Genomic DNA, 12,742 nt, shown 5'->3' on the forward strand with positions numbered 1-12,742 from the left:
GTGTCTCTAGGGATATGGGAAAAAGGAAATTAAATTAAGGTAATTCACATTTGGTATGCCTGCTCTAAATCAGTCCCTGGTACTGATTTTATATTCAAAGTACTCTTTCCTAAAGAAAAAGAAGGCCCAAATTGAGTAGAACAAAGGAAATCATAAAAAAGAAACATTTTGTATAGTAATAAAATTTTTGAAATTTTGCATCATCATATTTATGATTATCCTGACACGAAGAATATACCTGGTCAATCTATTTGTTCAAATTTGTCTTTCCATGTAGACTGCACTGGGAGGTACATGTTTGCTACTCAATGTTTGCCACTGGCTATGGTAGGCTTCCTGGACAGGGAGCTGCATCACAGAATAAAAGCAGGAGACCAGTTCAGAAACACAGGAGCATGTTTCCAGAGTAACTGCCTGACATTAAGCATTTTGATTGTAATGTAATGACCTGACATTAAACTTTTGATCTCAGAGGCATGCATGTCTAAGGTAGTCAGGTTGAGTAAACACACTATTCCGTGAGTGACACAATTACCAGATAAGCGCTCAAGCTGCCCCAGCTATGAAGTACCTCTTCAAAAAGCCCCGGGTAACCTCCATACTGACACAAGAGTGACCCTGATTTTCTCATTGAGCACCCAAATTCTAATCATATAAAAATCTCCAATAAAGTGTGAACCCACAAACCCCTAACCACTCTGGCCATGGGCCCTAGGAAAGGCAGATCCCTCAGTGGAGGTCTGTCTCCCTCTCAATGCCACTCTCCCTCTCTGACACTCCCTGAATGGCTTTGGGATCCCAGGTGCTCTCCAGGACCTGTGAGGATAAACCTGGTTTTGTTAGAGCTCCCTGATGGGCATTGCTGAGGTGTGTCTTGCAATCACAGTAAGAACCCAAGGGCTAGTGTGGCCCCAGCAGAGGCTCTGGTCAGAGAAGCATCTGTGGGAATGTCCAGAAGCACAGGGGTGCAGGGGAGTGCCCAGGCTTCCCGAGCCTGAGCATCCCTGTCACAACCTGAGACTTCAATAGAACAATATTAGAGTCCACATCATCAGAGAGAGTGAAGGAAGCGATGTAAAAAGATATACAGACTCTAGGTGAACCCTGGGCTTTTCTATTTTCATCTACAATAAAATATGTGAAGGGCTTAGTGGCCAAGTGTAGTCACTTCTAAATGAAGAATACAACTCAACACTATCCTTCTGGAAAAGCTAGGAAAATTTACTTGGCATGGTAGAAGTCTATGAAATAAATTTATTTTTAAGAAATCCAACTTGCCCCATGAAATACAGAAATTTCCAGGCATTTGTGTCCAAGGTTGGGGAAAATTTTGGGATTGTATGCAAATGGACAAAGGGGAAGCTGTCTGTATATCAGCCAGAGCCAAAACTTAGTAAAGTGAGTTACTTAAATGTATCGAGAAGTGGAATTATTCAAACAAATGAAAATTCCAGAAACATGTGGAAGGAGCAGGTTCTAGTTCCACAGCCTGATCTAAGAATGGCAGTTCCAGGCTCTCAGGCTCTGAGCCCTGCAATCATGGGCACTTCTTCAACCCCAGGACCATTGGCCTTTATATCACTGGAACCCAGTGATTCTTTTCAGAGCCCTCTTTATGTCTCTGTTCCTCAGGCTGTAGATGAAGGGGTTCAGCATGGGCGTCACCACTGTGTACATCACCGAGGCTACTGCACTTGAGTGGGAGCTCTGGGGAGCAGCAGAGCTAAGGTACACTCCTAGAATTGTACAATAAAACAGGAGACAATGGAGAGGTGAGATGCACAGGTGGAAAATGCTTTATACTTGCCCTGAGCTGAGGATATCCTACGTACGGAGGAAACAATCTTCGAGTAGGAATAAAGAATCCCAGCCAGGGGAGCGCCACCAAGCAGCACAATTATGAAATACATAACCATATCATTAAGGAAGGTGTCGGAACAGGCCTGCCCAACTACTTGATTGAGTTCACAGAAAAAATGGGGGATTTCCACCTTTGTACGGAAGGACAGCCGCAACACCATTAAACTCTGTAACAAGGAATTGAGAACACTGATGACCCAGGACACCAGAACCAGCAGTCCACAGAGCCGCGGGTTCATGATGACCGTGTAGTGCAAGGGGTGACAGATGGCCACGAAGCGGTCATAGGCCATCACAGCAGGAGAAAGTCGTCCCAGGCTCCAAAGTCTAAGAAAAAGTACATCTGTGTGAGGCAGCCGCATAGGTGATGACTTGGCTCTGAGTCTGGATGTTCCACAGCATCTTGGGGATGGTGGTGGAGGTGAAGCAGATGTCTACAAAGGACAGGCGAGGAAGAAGTACATGGGGGTGTGGAGATGGGAGTCTGAGCTGACGGCCAGGATGATGAGCAGGTTCCCAACCACAGTGATTAGGTACATGCAGAGGAAAAGCCCAAATATGATGTTCTGTAATTCTGGTTCCTCTGATAATCCCAGAAGAAGAAACTCTGAAATTCCTGTGTCATTGTCTGCCTCCATGTGGTGGTGGTGCCTACAAGGAAAGAAAATAAAAGCATAAAAGTGTTGAATTTTATGGGCTTCATTTATTTATGTAATACTTTTTTTTCTTTTTTTAAAGTTTTTCTTTAAATGTCAGTTATTGGGCGCTGGGTGGTTCAGCGTCAAGCGTCTGCCTTTGACTCAGGTCATTAGCCCAGGGTCCTTGGTTCGAGCCCCGCATCGGGCTCCCTGCTTGGTGGGAAGCCTGCTTCTCCCTCTCCCATTCCCCCTGCTTGTGTTCCCTCTCTCGCTGTGTCTCTCTCTGTCAATAAATAAATAAATCTTTAAAAAAACAAAAGGAGGTTCATAAAGCGCAGGAAAGAAATGGACACGAGTGGTAAAGGAGATCTAATAAACTCAGGGGATTCCTGAGAGACTGTGATGAGCAGAAAGCTTCCCCGGTTCTGGCAGCCTTCCAGCCCCTGCCACATGCCCTTGCTGCCCAGAATAATTAACAAAGCAGAAAAAGAACAGTGTATCCAAACAAGAAAAGTAGGCTTTTTGATGTCAGACATTTTACTGATTGAATATCCCTCTAGGAAAATGTGCAAAGGGAATAAACCTGCAATTTACAACAGAAAATACACACTGTAGTACACAGTGTAGGACAATAGAAGGGGATTTTTAAAGATGAAATAATAAAAGACTTTTCCAAATGATTTTAAGTGCCAAATTTTTGAATCAGAAAACCAGGTTTTGAACATCACATCTACCACATATACAATGTTGGAACTTGGGAGAGACAATCAATCCATTCCAAATGGGACTATCCTCACTCAGAGAGTGGGGACAGCAGTACCCATCCTCCTAGGGTGGATACAGCATTGGTCACTACATGTAGGAAGCTTATAGCACTGTTCCTTCCTGTGAGTAAATGAGTTATTTTCACCATTGAACAGATTTGGGTGCATTTTCTCTGCGTTTCACAAATGCCTCCATCGTTTACACACTTTTTGGTCATGAAGTATTACAAAGTAAAGCTAGTTAGCATACCCCTTGTTGCATATGAAACACACTTTTCCATGTGAATACTCAGTGTGAGAGAAGGTTCTGAGAAATGTGCATCTCAGGAACTGCTGTCGCAAGGGAATAGTTACCTGCATGGGTCTGGGTCTTTCAATATATACACAACATGTTCAAAACCCACCACACCCTAAACAGTTCACCACCCATGCTCCAAGCCAAATACTGTGATTTCCTGCTCCCCTTAGCTGCAAAACTCCTCGGATATGTTCTAATTCACTGGAACCACTTTAGGTCCCCCATTCCTTCCCTGTCTCATCCAACTGGACTTCCATTCCCACCATGTATCGTCAACATGCCTGTATTGCTGGGTCCTATGGACACTTCTCTTTAACACACTATAAATTAATTATAAATGAGTGTACCTAGTCTCAGGTGACCTCAGGTCAAAGTTCTCAGCTTCCATTCTCTCTGCTCCTTTCCTGAAATACCTGCTGAGCTCTCAGGCTCACCTGGTTGGGGTCTTAAGATGAAAGTCTCCATGTGGAGGTCTGAATTCCTCCCCGGATGGTTGATGCTGGAGACCGCAGCTCTGTTCCCAGACAGGACAGCAGGAAGCAGAGAGGCATGGGTCCCCCAGCCAGACTTAGGAACCCAGAAATAACAACCATGTTGTGGCCAGTCCAAGGTTTCACATGCTGAAGCTCTGCAGCAGAGGAGATATTTACAACTCTGTGTCTGCTCATTAGGCACTGTTTCCATTGTTACTCCCACCTCAGAGCGCTCCATTCCCAGTGGGCAACTGGTTTGGACAGAAAGGCAACTTTTCCTGCTGATACTTGGTTCCTGGGAGGCCAGATTAGAAGTCAGGTGAATCCATTTTTTTTTAATCTTCTTTCCCATGAATTTACTGCCTTCCAGATTCTAACCTCCTTGACTTTACCTTAACTTTGAGATGATACTGAATTTCTTTAGTTGATGGTTTACTTTACCATTTACAGCTTTAGGGTGATTTTAGTAAATAAGCCATGTGATCCTCTTCCTGTGTGGTTTGGAGAGAAAAGACTCAGTACTCACCTTAGAGTTGAGATCAGTTGTGTTTGATTCTCCAAAGAAGGGCCCCTGAGTTGACATTAAATATACCTCGGAAAAACACTTTAGTCGGCAGAATAATGTCCCCCGAATATTTCCACATCTTAATCTACAGAATCTTTGGATACGTCTTGTGTCATGGCAAGGGAGAATTAAGGTTGCAAAGGGGATTAACATTGCTAGTCAGCTGACCCAGGATAAAGTTATTCTGATTATCCAGCTGGGCTCAATAGATGACAAGCATCCTGCAGTGGTGGAAGGGGGAGGCAGCAGTCTTGGAGTCAGAGAGAGATTTCGAGATGCTATTTTGTTGGCTTTGAAGGTAAAGGGAAGGGACATAAACCAGAGAGTACAGGTGGTCCTAAAGCTGAAATAGGCAAGAAAACCATTCTCCCCAGACCTCCACAATGAACTCTTCTCTGCAGACAGAGTGATGTTAGCTCAGGGGGACCTATTTCAGTCTTCTGACTTCCAGAACTATCAGAAAATAAATTGATTTGTTTTAAGGGAGCAACATGGTCATTTCTTGCTCATCATCCTTGCCATCAGCTCTGACTCCCACTCCATACTCCCAGTACTTCTTTCTCTCCAACCTGTCCTTTGTCGACATCTGTTTCACCTCTACCACCGTCCCTAAGATTCTGCAACATCCAGACTCACAGCAAAGCCATAACATATGAAGGATGCCTCAGCAGATTTTTGTTTTTAAAGATTTTATTTATTTATTTGAGAGAGAGAATGAGAGACAGAGAGCATGAGAGGGAAGAGGTGAGAGGGAGAAACAGCCTCTCCGCCGAGCAGGGAGCCCGATTTGGTAATTGATCCCGGAACTCCAGGATCATGACCCAAGCCGAAGGCAGTCGCTTAACCAACTGAGCCACCCAGGCACCCCAGATATTTTTTTTTTATTTGTTTGGATGCCTGGACAATTTAAATCCTATGATCACTTTGTGGCCATCGGTCAACCCCTGTACTACTTGGTCATCATGAACCTCCAGCTCTGTGGGTCGCTGACCTTGGAGTCCTGGTGAATCAGTGTCATGGGCTCCCTGCTTGAGACCTTGACCCTTTTGAGGCTGTCCTTCTGCACAAACATGGAAATCCCACACTTTTTTTTGGTGATCTTCTCAAAGACCTGAAGCTGTCTGTTCTTACACCCTCATTAGTAACATAGTGGTGTATTCTGCAATTGGGTCTAGCCATGATTCCTTTCCATGGAATACTTTCTTCTTACTATCAAATTGATTCTTCCATACCCAGCATTTCCTCAGCTGCGGGCAAGTACAAAGCCTTTTCCACATGTGGGTCTCTTTGTTCTATGGCACAGGCCTTGGGGTCGACCTCAGTTCTGCAGCAACTTCATCCACTAGGACGAGTCTGGTGGCCTCGGTGATGTACAACATCATTTTCACCCCCATGCTGAATCCCTTCATCTACAGTTTGAGGAACAGGGACATGAAGGGGGCCCTGAGCAGGCTCCTTGGCAGGGTGGTACCTCTCATTGTGAGGCCCATTACAGGACTCTCCTGAGTAGCTGGGCCCACAATATGGAGGCCCAGAGATCCCGCTTCCTTCATCCAATATTTTTATTTTTTCCCCAGGTGTACACATTTTAAAGCAGTTCTCTCCTTGGGTCTTCCTTGTCTTCTCTCTTTTCCTTCAGATTATATCTTGGGTTCCCCTTTCCACTTTATAACCAGTCATTTACACTTGATGTATTTCTTGGTATTACACCCTGGTATTTTCTTGGTAATCTTCGGTAATGGTTTGGATTTCTTAAAACAATAGGGCTAGCCTATGACCCCGCAATTGCACTCCTGGGTATTTACCCCAAAGACAGAGATGTACTGAAAAGAAGGGCCATATGCACCCCAATGTTCATAGCAGCATGTCCACAATAGCCAAACTGTGGAAAGAGCTGAGATGCCCTTCAACAGATGAATGGATAAAGAAGATGTGGTCCATATATACAATGGAATATTACTCAGCCATCAGAAAGGATGAATATCCAACATTTACATTAACATCAAATGTCTGGCTGAGGCATCCTTCATATGTTATGGCTTTGCTGTGAGTCTGGATGTTCAGCAGAATCTTGGGGACTTCTCCCAGGAATGAATGTGAGAGTGTGGGATGCGCCCAGTTTTTCAGGATGCTGCCAATGACACCCACTTCATTCCCAACCCACCCAGAAAACTGTCCCAGAGGCAGAGTAATCCTGGACTCACTTCCTATCCTAACAGACCTTATGGTGTCATCATGAGCTTAGGAAATGTGGAACTTAAATGGTCACAATTGTCTTCGTGGATGGAGCACCTGCTCTGTGCCAGGGAATTTTCTGTGAGCTCTAAAATATTACTAAGTTCTCTGACCAAATCCTTCGATGGAATTTCTCCACTTTATGGACAGGAAACAAAGACTTTACATGTTCAATTTCTGTCACAAGGGAAAAGAGACACTTGTTAACTTGTTTGAGCACCAAAAGTCAGACCTGAGGTGGATGGGGTATTCTGGGAGAAGAAGAACACAACTAACCCTGACACTGGACCACAGCCTTGACCTCAAATGTGTCTACACACCAAGATGAATGGGAGCTAGATACAAATGCAGACTGTCTCAGCCACCCTAAAAGTAGCAGTTCCCACACTATGACAGTCAAAAATTTCTCCAGATAATTTCAAGTGTCCTCTGGAGGCAAAAATCATCCCTGGTTGAGAACCCTTGGCCTATCTGGTTGCATTCCAATCAAAGTACATTATAATGACCCAGATCATAATTCTGGGTTGATCACTCGACCCTTCCAAGTACATTTCTGCAAATGTGGAATGAGGCTCATCACTTTATGTTCCTCATAGAATGGCTTTTGCACAAAATAAATGAGAGAATTCATATAAGAGTCTGAGTTCAGCCCATGATACCTTAAATGGTCCAAGTAGATTTCTTATAATATCAAATGTTTTAAAAGTTAAAGACTAAATATCAACTTTTAACCTGTATGAAACATACAAAGTTCCTAATTGATTTGTGAAAAGAATTATGAATCCAAGGATTGTTGTACCCGTGGTTTTATAGCAAAGGAACAGACTTTTACTTGTTGGAGTAGGAAGAACAATTTTCTGGAGCTATGAGAGTTGTGCTCCCACCACAAGTCAATGTTTTGGAGACCCAAAGAATATGGTCAAAGCAGGTTCCTCAGTCTTAGTTTTGGAAAAAAACATTCACTCAGGCCTGTGGAAAGTTTCAGTGTTAGAGTTCTGGAAGCCAGGAGAGTTCAGGGAGGAGTAACAAACAGTGGATTCACCTGAATTTTATCTGGTCTCTTGGGAACCGAGAATCTACAGGGAAGAATTTCATTCAGTCCAGATAAGTTCCCATGGGGTGATGTACTCAGGGGTTGGAGTAATAACGGGAAATGTGTCGAATGAGCAGGTACAGGGAACAGATACAGCAAACATAAGGAGCTATAAATATCTCCTCTGCTGTAGGCTCTGAGCACGTTCAACCGTTTCAAGCTGGAGGAGACATGGTTTTTGCTTTTGGATTCCTAAGTCTGACTGTGGGACCCATGCTTCACTACTTCTTGCCATCCTGTCTGGGAACAGAGCTTCAGTCTCCACCATGAAACATCCAGGAAGGAGTTCGGACCCCCACATGGAGACCTTCCTCTCAGAGACCCATCCCGGTGAGTCTCAGAGCTCAGCAGGTATTTCAGGAAAGGTTCAGAGGGAATGAAAGCTGAGAGCTTTTACCTGAGGTCACCTGGAAGCCTAACCAGCTGAGCCCAGGGCCAAGAGACCATTGTGTTTGTTGGTGGGTGAGCTCATTCATTTCTAGTCAATTTATTTATATGTAAAAAAAAGAAATGTCTGTTGAACTTACACGAAAATGATTTGCTATGCACCCTGACTACGTAGGATGCACTCTAATATTTCCTATTGTGCCTTATTTATTCTATTCTATTTTATTCTTACAAACCACAACCTGACCCACAAATGGTCCCAAGCTCAGAATATGGAAAATATTCCTCTCCCACATCCTCCATTCCTGTTGCTAGTAACTCCCTACTTCTGTTCTCTCTCTCATCACTGGCAACTTCTGTGAGCACAGATTCTCTCATTCCTTTATGCAATATGTATTTATTCCTACTGTTCCTATCCAAACTGTGTCTGGGGGTAAAGGGCAGGGGTATTTATAACATGCCCCATGCGCTCACATTCTAGCGGGAAAACGGACATAGAATTAAATAAAAATTACACCCTGATAACCCCTACTTCTAAATTATTGCAAGAGAAAGTGTCCTTTTTTTTGTGAATGTTACAAAAGCCCAGCAAAACAAAAACAAGTTAGTGAAGGAGATGAGTCCTTGGAGTCTGAAAGAGGAGATGGGATTGTGAAGATGGAGAGGAGGTGAATGATCCTAAACAGACCAGGGAGTGACTCCAAGCAGAGGGCAGCTGTGTATGGAGGCTCTGAGCCTTGGAGATTGGGGCTTCAGGTGAAGCTACAACTCAAGTTCAGTGTTTGTGACATCGATGTGGGCAAGACAGTGTGAGTGGGAAGCTGGAGGGTCAGTCAGGGGAGGCAAGCCAAGTGTTGGGAGCTACAGAATTTGGGGTTCAGTCTCCAGCAGGGAGTCACCAGGAAGGTGTTAAGGTGCGGAGTTGGACAGTAACTTAACTGCAATACAGAAAGATCTCTCTGGGTAAATGTGAAGTACTCGCTAGAGGGCGCCACCCTGTGGTAGGTGGAGAGCCAACAAGGAGCTGAAAGAAGGCTGTGGAATTGGGGACCAGAGGTGGGGAAGCAATCCGAGAAAACTCAGCCAAATCTCATCACCAATGATCAGCACTCGTTATCAACAGGAGGGACTATGTTAAGCTCTTTCCATATATTCACTAAATCTGTCAACCACCTGAGGAGGTTGGACATCTCTAGCCCTACTAGTTAGGGGAGGATATTAACATTTGGAACAGTCTGGTTGTGCTCCAAGTTCAAATAGGAAATATGAGTAGATCCAAAATTCAAAACCTGAGTTTTAATTAGAAGTTTTGCATTTTATGTCATTTAGAAAAGTTCTTTTAGCAAATCATCTTTTAAAATCCCCCACTTCTGTTGTACTGTGTGTAGTTCCTTTTGTGAATTGTGGGTGTCTTCCCTTTGCTTGTTATTCTGGTGCAACGTTCAATCAGTAAGATGTCTTGATAACCGTAAAGACATCCCTACTTTTTTCTTTTGGATAAATTTTCCTTTGCTTCTTTATTAGTCTGGGCATCAAGGTGCTTCAACTGGGGTTGGAAATATTGCCAGAACCAGGACATTTACTGCTCCTCACCATTTCTACGGGCCCCCTGAGCTTATTAGATCTTTCTCCCCACATTTCTTCCTCAAAATTTTGGGAATGATTTTTTACGTTTCTTTAAATACTGGATACAAAATGAACATATTAAATTGGAGACTCATGATCACATGCTCATTGGAGACTTAACTATTGGAATTTGGATGAAGTTTTACATTTTTAGGGGAAAGACAATGCGATGTTGTCAGCTTACCTCATATTATTGTTTGCCTAGTTATTGTGGTTGGGGTTGAGAACATCCTGGTAGTGCCATGGTCCCAGGAGGCCATACTGTGTGTGTGTATGTGTCCTTGTGTGGGTAACATCAGAATTTCTCAAGGCAGGGGTTCTGGAACCCATTGCTCTTATATGTGACCCTTAAAATACCGGTGCCAGATTATTACCTAATATATGAAAATAAGAAGGGAGACCATTTCCATGCAATAATTCCATGGAAACAAAATTGATCCTGTTTGAGGTACACCATGTGAAGGAGGGAGTTCCTTGTGTAATGAAGTTTCATCACTACCAGGGAGGCCACCCCATTCTTCAACGTTCTCAGCCACCACTTCTCATCACTCTCTCACTTGATCATTCCCCTCTACGCACTGGCTTTCTTTTGAGCCTCCTTGATCTTTTATTTTTTTAATTTTTTGGTTTTTCTTTTTATATAAATTCAATTAGCCAAAATATAGTACATCAGTAGTTCAGATGTAGTGTTCACAAATTCATCAGGTGCATACACAACCCAATGCTCATCACATCACGTGCCCTCCTTAATGCACATCACCCAGTTACTCCATTCCCCCACCCAGCTCTCCTTCAGAAACCTTCAGTTAGTTTCCCAGATTAAAGAGTCTCTCATGGTTTGTCTCCCTCTCTGACTTCTTCCCATTCAGTTTTCCCTCCCTTTCTTTATAATCCTCTGCACTATTTCTTATATTCCACATGAGTGAAACCATATGATAATTGTCTTTCTCTGGTTGACTTTTTTCACTTAGGTTATTGCCCTCCAGTTCCATCCACGTGGATGTAAATGGTAGGTATGAATGGACATCACGGCTCTTTCCACAGATTGGCTATTCTGAACTTTGCTGCTACGAACATTGGGGTGCATGTGCCCCTTCATTTCACTATATTTGTATTGTTGTGATAAATACCAAGTAGTGCAATTACTGGGTCATAGGGTAGCTCTATTTTAACTTCTTAAGGAACCTCCATACTGTTTTTCCAGAGTGGCTGTACCAGCTTGCATTCCCACCAACAGTGTAAGAGGGTTCCCTTTTCTCCATATCCTCGCCAATGTTTGTTGTTCCCTGTCTTGTTAATTTTAGCCATTCTAACTGGTGTAAGGTGGTATCGCAATTATGTTTTGATTTATATTTCCCTGATGAAAAGTGATGTTGAGCATTTTTTATGTGTCTGTTGCCATTTGTATGTCTTCTTTAGAGAAATGTCTGTTCATGTCTTCTGCCCATTTCTTGATTGGATCATTTGTTCTTTGGGTGTTGAGTTTAAGAAGTTCTTTATAGATTTGGGATACTAGCCCTTTATCTGATATGTCATTTGCAGATATCTTCTCCCATTCTGTCAGTTGTCTTTTGGTTTGTTGACTGTTTCTTTGGCTGTGCAAAAGATTTCTATCTTGATGAAGTCTCAATAGTTCATTTTTGCCCTTGCTTCCCAGCCTTTGGCAGTGTTTCTAGAAGAAGTTGCTGCAGCTGAGGTCGAAGAGGTGGCTGCCTGTGTTCTCCTCTAGGATTTTGATGGACTCTGTCTCACATTTAGGTCTTTCAACCGTTTTGAGTTTATTTTTGTGTGTGGTATAAGGAAATGGTCCAGTTTCATTCTTCTGCATGTGGCTGTCCAATTTTCCCAACACCATTTGTTGAAGAGACTGTCTTTTTTCCATTGGACATTCTTTCCTGCTTTGTCAAAGATGAGTAGACCATAGAGTTGAGGGTCCATTTCTGGGCTGTCTCTTCTGTTCCATTGACCTATGTGTCTGTTTTTGTGCCAGTACCATGCTGTCTTGATGATCACAGCTTTCTAATAGAGCTTGAAGTCAGGCATCGTGATGCCCGCAGGTTTGGTTTTCTTTTTCAACATTCCCCTGGTGATTCACGGTCTTTCTTTTTCCATACAAATTTTTGGATTGTTTGTTCCAGCTCCATGAAAAATGTTGATGGTATTTTGATAAGGATGGCATTGAATGTGTAGATTGCTCTGGGTAGCATGACCATTTTAACAATATTTATTCTTCCAATCCATGAGCATGGAATGTTTTTCCATCTCTTTGTGTCTTTCTCAATTTCTTTCATAAGTGTTCTGTACTTTCTACAGTATAGATCATTTACCACTTAGGTTAGGCTTATTCCTAGGTATCTTATCGTTTTTAGTGCAATTGTAAATGAGATCGATATCTTAATTTCCCTTTCTTCAATTTCATTCTTAATGTATAGAAAAGCAACTGATTTCTGTGTATTAATTTTGTATCCTGCCATGTTGCTGAGTTGCTGTATGAGTTCTTGCAATTTGGGGGTGGAGTCTTTTGGGTTTTCCACATAAAGTATCATGTCATCTGCAAAGAGTGAGAGTTTGACTTCTTTGCTAGTTCAGATACCTTTTATTTCTTCGATTGTTGGAGCTAGGACTTCTAGTAATGTGAACAATAGTGGTGAGAGTGGGCATCCCTGTTGTCTTCCTGTCTTTAGGGGAAAAGCTCTCAGTTTTTCCCCATTGAGAATGATATTCACTGTGGTCTTTTCGTAGATGGCTTTTATGATATTGAGGTATGTTACCTCTAACCTACATTTGGAGAGTTTTAATCAAG

At 42.9% G+C, this 12,742-nt stretch overlaps 2 pseudogenes; one reads left to right on the plus strand and one right to left on the minus strand.

The window, feature by feature from the left end:
* Positions 1–1,578: 1,578 nt before the first annotated feature.
* LOC113931735 lies at positions 1,579–2,498 on the minus strand (annotated as a pseudogene).
* Positions 2,499–5,491: 2,993 nt separating this feature from the next.
* The window catches only part of LOC113917285, a 10,805-nt pseudogene continuing 3,554 nt past the window's right edge, over positions 5,492–12,742 (plus strand).

Source organism: Zalophus californianus, chromosome 1, assembly GCF_009762305.2.
Source record: "Zalophus californianus isolate mZalCal1 chromosome 1, mZalCal1.pri.v2, whole genome shotgun sequence".
Taxonomy (NCBI): Eukaryota; Metazoa; Chordata; class Mammalia; order Carnivora; family Otariidae; genus Zalophus; species Zalophus californianus.